The 6,854-nt window shown below is 49.0% G+C and overlaps 1 protein-coding gene across 1 annotated transcript in view; it reads right to left on the reverse strand.

The window, feature by feature from the left end:
• Nucleotides 1–6,854, reverse strand: part of LOC117779137 (astrocytic phosphoprotein PEA-15) — a 28,333-nt gene that overhangs the window by 12,804 nt on the left and 8,675 nt on the right. The window lies entirely within an intron of this gene.

The raw sequence follows: 6,854 nt of genomic DNA on the forward strand, positions 1-6,854 counted from the left end.
AGTTTGGTTTTAATTAGTTATTCAATGCTATAAAAATGGGGTGAAGGGTCGTGATTGACAGGTGAGACTGACTCTGGCTCCAAATGACGACGAGACGACGGCGCCCACATGTAGAGTCCGCGTCCTCGCCAACGACCACTGAAGGAATCCTGAATGACACTTAACTCTCTCCCCAACGTGGAACTAGTGGAAAACAAGACGTTAGAAGGAGCTGCAGCCGCCGGGTTTTGTGCTGTGGAGACGAGCGAGTCCGTGACTGACACAAGATGAGGCTTCACGTCCTGCTGTCGCCATGGACACACTTCCTGGCCTCGGCCATAGGGCAGCGGGAAAAAACAGCAGCCGCCGAGGGAGAGCAGAGACAGAGGGGTGAGACAGTGTGAGACAGGGAGAGACAGGGTGAGACAGGAGGGATGGAGGGGAGAAAAGTAAACCAGCAGCTGGACTCGCCGGAGGAATTAAAACTGGAGCTAATCCCTTTTCTGCTTTGTTCCACACCAGGCTCTTCCTCTGGAGCTCCGCCCTCAGGACTCCACTTTATGGAGACATATTTTTGCAGCTCTCTTTTGTCAAACAGTGTTAAGACTGTTTGAAAATCGTTTTAAACTGCGTGTTAGATTTTAAATAGCACCTCTGTTGGCAACATGCTTTTGGAGGATAGACTCCTCCTCTTCATCCTGAGACATTTGAATTCTTCCAGTTTTTGTGTCCGATCTGGATTTGTATCTGGACAGTTTTTCATCAAGATCAATGAATCCTTCACTGGGATATTGGTGAATTCGTTAGCGATAGAAAATCCTTCATCCGCCTCTTTGTCCGAAATGTAACGGGTTCTTTCTTGGCTCTTTCCAGCAAGTTTTGTGTAAATCTGTTTTTGCATAATCCTGCTGACGAACAAACAAACCTCATCTCCCATATAACCCTGTGTATTGTGACTTCGACCGTGGATACCTCGCGGTCTGCACGCCTGCACCTCGGCTGATAGGGTCTTTGACTGTATGCATGAATAACTGTATGAATATGAACAGCTGCATGAACCGCACACTCACAGATGAGTGCTCTGACGTGAGAGACACAGGAAAGAATGAGGAGAGAGAGAGAGAGTTACCCCCCCCCCCGGTCACCGGAGCAGCCTTCTGCTTAATCTGAATTCTAAATGGCAAACGGTTCATCGTGGCTGCAGGAAAAGACCAGATGGTCGTGACTAAAACCGGAGAGAGGGAGCGAGAGAGGGAGCGAGAGACCAGATGTGGTGTGCGGAGATGCAGGGAGAGAGATCAAACCCAGTGTATTCTGGGACAAACCCCATGACTCTGTGACCTCGCAGTGACAGCGGCCAGGACAAACCAGACGGCAGCCGAGCGCAGTCACGCAACACGCCGCCGCGATGCCGATCCACCGTCAACTCTAATTCCCTAATCCATTAAAATCCTTCCTCCATGCGGCTAAGCTACCGTAAGCAAGTCAGTCACCTCCTGCACCTGATAACTCGGCAGAGGCAACAGGCGTTACAAGCTGTTTACGCTCCCGAGCCGCTTTAAGCTGCTGTTGTTGGTGTTAGTGAAAATCACTCGCTGACTGGAGAAACCCTGAATACTATTTTACAACTTCAGTAATAAAAGGTCCCGTCACGTTCTGGAGCTTTCAACCACATCGCAGCCGTTTTCAGACGTGAGCTCTGGAAAGTGTCTGGACCCAGTTCTCTGGAGTTCGTCCTTCAGATACGAAAGAACGCAGCACGAGACTCACTCTGACATATACCAGACGTCTTACTCGGGGGCTGCAGGAAGAACTCTGGAGAATGTCCAGAGCAACTGACTCTGACATTTTCAGTTTCAGGAGAATGTGCGGAGTTCAGTGCAGCTCTGAAAGCAGCTTTGAGGAGGACCAGTTGCAGTTTAAGGCAGAATTAATGTCTGCATTTTTCTTTGTCAAAATCTTGTCTTTAACGGTTAAAGATAAAATCTAGTTAGATTAGCTTAGCATAAAGAAAGAAACGTCTAACCTGGCTCTGTTCACACGCAGCTACTAGCTCTTCCAAAGCTGCTCAATAAGACAAGATATCATTGTTGTATAATTTGTACAAAGCCGGTGAAAGAGACAAGCGGTGGTTTTTCAGGGGATTATGTGCCAGTCTCCTGAAGATCAGCAGCTTTGGGCTTTCAGATGTTAACAACACGTTATTTGATATAAGTTCTCTTACACTTAAACACTTGAGAAATCGACTGAGCGAGTCGGTGAGTCCCTGGTATCGAGCAGCGACCAGAACAAACCTCTTCTTCTTGCATCATGGATTCTGTTTGTTTGTTGAGGATCATCCGACAAATCCCAATAAATACTCAGAGAACCCGTGTCGTCTATATTCACTAATCTGCTTTATAGAGCCCTGATGTCACGTTCTTGCAGGATGGCGCCTGTGGCCTCGCGCGGCGGCTGCGTTGTTCGACCACGGGCTGATGAGTTGAAGCTCCTCCCTCCAAACGTTGATGACAGTGGATTGCATCATGCGGACTGAACCCAGCTCCCTCAGTGAACCCGTCCGTACAGACGACTGATTGGTTCTAACTACACAGCAATACAGGAAATAATCCTGATTGTATTGCTTGTATAAACGTCCACATCCGCAGATAACGATAAGAGATAACTGCTTCTACACCGACGCAGACGTCTGCGGTGAAATCTGGCCTCTGTGTTGGTGACTTTCACTCGTTTCCCGTGCAAATTAATTCATTTGGAGACTTGTTCTAGAACAAAGTGTCGGAGGAGCCGTGGGTCTGGTTTTCTGACCCTGTCAACTTTCATGACAACGGGTAAATGGACTGGAGATAAGTGGAATCCTCTCACCTCGCTGCCTCCCTCACCGAATGAGGTTTTAAGACTGAACACACCGATACATGGCCGCTTCCGACGTGCAGTTTTCGTTGAAAAGCCTCAGACACGACTCAGAATAATCTTGACTCTCATGCACTGTGACAGTCGGTGTGCACAGCCGCAGACAGAGATGCTGTGGTGTGTCACGGCAGCGGGAGCCAGATATGAGAAATCATGGAAATGTATTTGTGTCGTCGATGCTTCATTAGCGTTCGGGCTTTATGGAAGATAAAAATATCTTTGTGCCTCTGGGAGGAGAGAGGAATGACGAGGGGGGGGGGGGGCCGAGTGTGTGCGCAGAGATAAAATGAGGATGCAAGAGTTTTTCTTTTTGTTTCCTGCTGTGAATATGTGCGTGTTCATCCGATGTGTGTCTGTGCACGAGCGAGGCTGCAGCGGCGGCGTTTTGAGTAAAAAACTTCCAGGCAAAAACCGTGATGTGAAGGTGCGACGCTGACGTCAGCCTCTCCTGACATCCTGCTGTCGAAAATATCTCTCCTCCTCATCTCTGCCTGCCTCACTCCCGAGCTCTTCTTCACTGCTCCTTCATCACAGCCGCACCGCAGGCTCCTGTCAGCGTCTGTGCACCGAGGCATGAACATGAACATGTTGGTGACTATGGGACCAGGAAAAACCCCCAAACAATAAATAGCATCGGAGGTGGATGCCTTCCCTGCACACACTGTACATACATCAATATTGTGATGTCAGCGACACCATGTGATGGCGAATGATTGGTTAAGCTGTGCATCGTCTTAGATATTATGGGATGCAACATTTAATGCATTATTACCCTTTTCTGACTTCATCATCAAGATCATGAATCATCTTTTGATCTCTATAATCTTAAGGTGGTGTCTATAGTCTTATTCTATGACGTCACATGAGGGGGATTCACTCGTTGAACATTATGAGCTTTAGATCTGGAAAATGGTTGTTCTTGGTTTAAGTTCTGTTCCACTAAAGGTTCTGGTGTTTCGCTGCAGCAGGAAACTCAAAAACTCGAAGCGAGCATGTGACCTCACGTGAAGGATCAGTTCATCGTAGATATCAAGTCTTCGTTCATTCACTGGACTGCAGGCGTCTTGTTGGGAGAAGTGCAGAGTGAGTTCAGCTGGATTTACATCTGCAGAGACATGTGACCAGACACAAGACCAACACTGTCTTCTTGGAGATCAACCCCACAGGAAACTAATCTCAACTCTTCACAACAGGGGAAAGTTTGAAGTCTCCTGATGTAAAACCACGTAAACGCTCAATTTTCTACTTAACGAACTCTTTATTTCCAGATAATCCATTTATGTTTTTAACAGGAGTTTACATTTTGCCTTCGAATGTGAGCCACGGAGACAGGTGGGCGGGCGGCCGAGTGGGAAACGGAGAGTCAGAATCATTCAGGCACGGTCGGCCTGCTGGGAAACGCTGTCAGATGTTTTGATCGGTCGTCCACTAATCGTGGAAATAGGACCTGGAGTCTGGCCGGTTTCTTGTGATCGGCCGACGACGCGTCTGACTGTGTTTGTGTCGTGAGCACAGACGAGCGGAGAAAAGCCTGAGGGAGAGGAGGAAGAAGACGAAGGGTGTGGGGGGGGATGTTAAAGTCACTGTTGTAAGATAACGCCTTCAGTGAGCGCCGACACGTTTACTACACGTCTGCCGATGAGAAGATCAGAGCCAGATGTCAAAGCAGCCGCTCTGATGACATCTCGTTTCCTCGAGGGGGTTAAAGTTCACAGGATGAAGTCATCGTTTGGAGATGAAAGAGGAACGAAGAGGAACGAACACTGTGGGGACACGAGGAAGAGCAGCAACACTCTTCTCCACCTAAAAAACTGTCCTCCTTCTATCCTGAATGGAAGCAAAGGATGAACCTCCACCATCTCTCTCTCTCTCTCTCTCTCTCTCTCTCAGACAAACCTCTGACGGAACAGAAATTAGACAGAAAACACAGATCAGTTCCTGTTTGGCTCGGGCCTGATCCCAGATGTGCGGCTGGCTCGGTGGAAAAAAGCTGCTGGAGCGTTTGGACGGAGAGAGAGAGAGGAAAGGAAAAGTCTCGTGTGTTTACTTCTCACTTTTTTCTGCGGCATCGAAATAGCAACAGCACCTTAAGAGAGACGAGAGACGGTGTCTTCGTCTCCGTGTTGTACGCTCTCATGTCTGCGTCTTTATATCTGACAGACACCTGCACAGATCCACATTCTCACATTTCCCCGAGAACACATGTTAGCCTGTGAGTCTAGCTACAGATCTGCACACAAACATGAAGACACACACACACACACACACACACACACACAAACAAACACACACACACACAGTTACAGAACCAGCCTCGGTCCGGATGCCGACATTCTCCACAGTGTTAATGGGGCTGTATCCCACTGTAATGCACAGTTCACTGAGGCTCCAGATGGAGAGGCAGCGAGGAAGAGGAACAGGATGCCATAACCTCGCCTCACACAGTACACAAGAGTCACAGCTGCAGACACACACACACACACACACACACACACACACAGGGTACAGCAGGCCAGAGCACCCACGCCTGTATCAGCCCACGTGAATGCTTCTAGAAGAAAAAGAAAGGCTGACACACACACACGACATATCTACACTATATCTTTTGTATGAGCATGCTCGGAAACACACGTGCAAATGCACACAGACTCACACATTCACACACCCTCAGCTGAAGCACACTTCACCATGAGTGTCGGCTGACGAGCAGAGAGTCAAGGTGGCGGTTGTTGTATTTTCCCTGAAACCTCAATATAACCTTCACTACAATGTTTCAAATGCTATTGATAAAAGTGTTATGATGCTGACAGGAAGTGATTTAGCATCGCATCGACGTGTAAATGTGTTTTAATGAGGGAACTCAGGACGATCTGGATGTGTCAGCGTTTTAAAGACATAAAGTGACGTGGGCGGAGAAAGCATCCATACACCCCGATCCTTGATTTACAGTAACTGCTGCTGGAAACACCAGAGCTGCTGAGGGGAGGAGAGAGGGGAGGCTGGAGGAAGGGAGGAAGGAGGGGAAGGAAAGGAAAGGAAAGGAAAGGAAAGGAAAGGAAAGGAAAGGAAAGGAGAGGAGAGGAGAGGACGAAGGAGGGGCAGGGTGAAGTCTGAGTCATCGTCAGTTACAGTCATCGTCTGAGCCAAAGGGATGAGGGAAGACACACACACACACACACACACACACACACACACACACACACACACACACACACACACACACACACACACACAGAGGGACAAGGCCATCTTTAATGGCAGCTTCCCCACTCTCTTTCACTAAAGGGGACATGAAGTCAAATGGTCAGGGGCTGTGGGGAATGGTCTTATTGGAGCCACTGACCCCTCTGTAACACACACACACACACAGACACACACACACACACACACACACACACACACACACACACAGACACACACGAATGGGCCGGAGTCCCCACACAGTCCATTAGAGATTAAACAAGTTGTTCGGTCTATGTTTCAGACTCCGGGCATGACTCAAAATTTCAGATTAGTCTGCCGCCTCCTCTCCTTCTCCTCCTCTGTCGCTCCCTCTCTCTCCATCTCTGCTCCCACCGCGGCGTCGTCTCTATCTTTCCATTAGTGGATTAAGCGGTCGGGCGGCGGCGGCGGCGAGGAAGTCGGTTCAGAGAAAATGAAACTCAGTCCATCACCCTGCGTCTGGGGGACGTGAGACGACTGACTGGGTACCTGCCCGCCCTCGTCGCCTCCTCACATCACGGCTCCATTATGGATTTCTACAATAACACGACAGCAGATGAATTCACACGCAGTCCTGCTGTTTCTGCATTATTGGGGAAATAGCTCACAGTTTAAATGAGCGCCCCCCCCACCCCCCGCTGGCAGAGCAGGGCGACGGGGATATTTATGGTCATGTTGCGCTCGCCACCTGTTGATGACGAGGATGCAACACGAGGAGAAGCCGAGTCTACAGCTCTGCT

The sequence above is a fragment of the Hippoglossus hippoglossus genome, chromosome 18, assembly GCF_009819705.1.
Source record: "Hippoglossus hippoglossus isolate fHipHip1 chromosome 18, fHipHip1.pri, whole genome shotgun sequence".
Classification (NCBI taxonomy): Eukaryota; Metazoa; Chordata; class Actinopteri; order Pleuronectiformes; family Pleuronectidae; genus Hippoglossus; species Hippoglossus hippoglossus.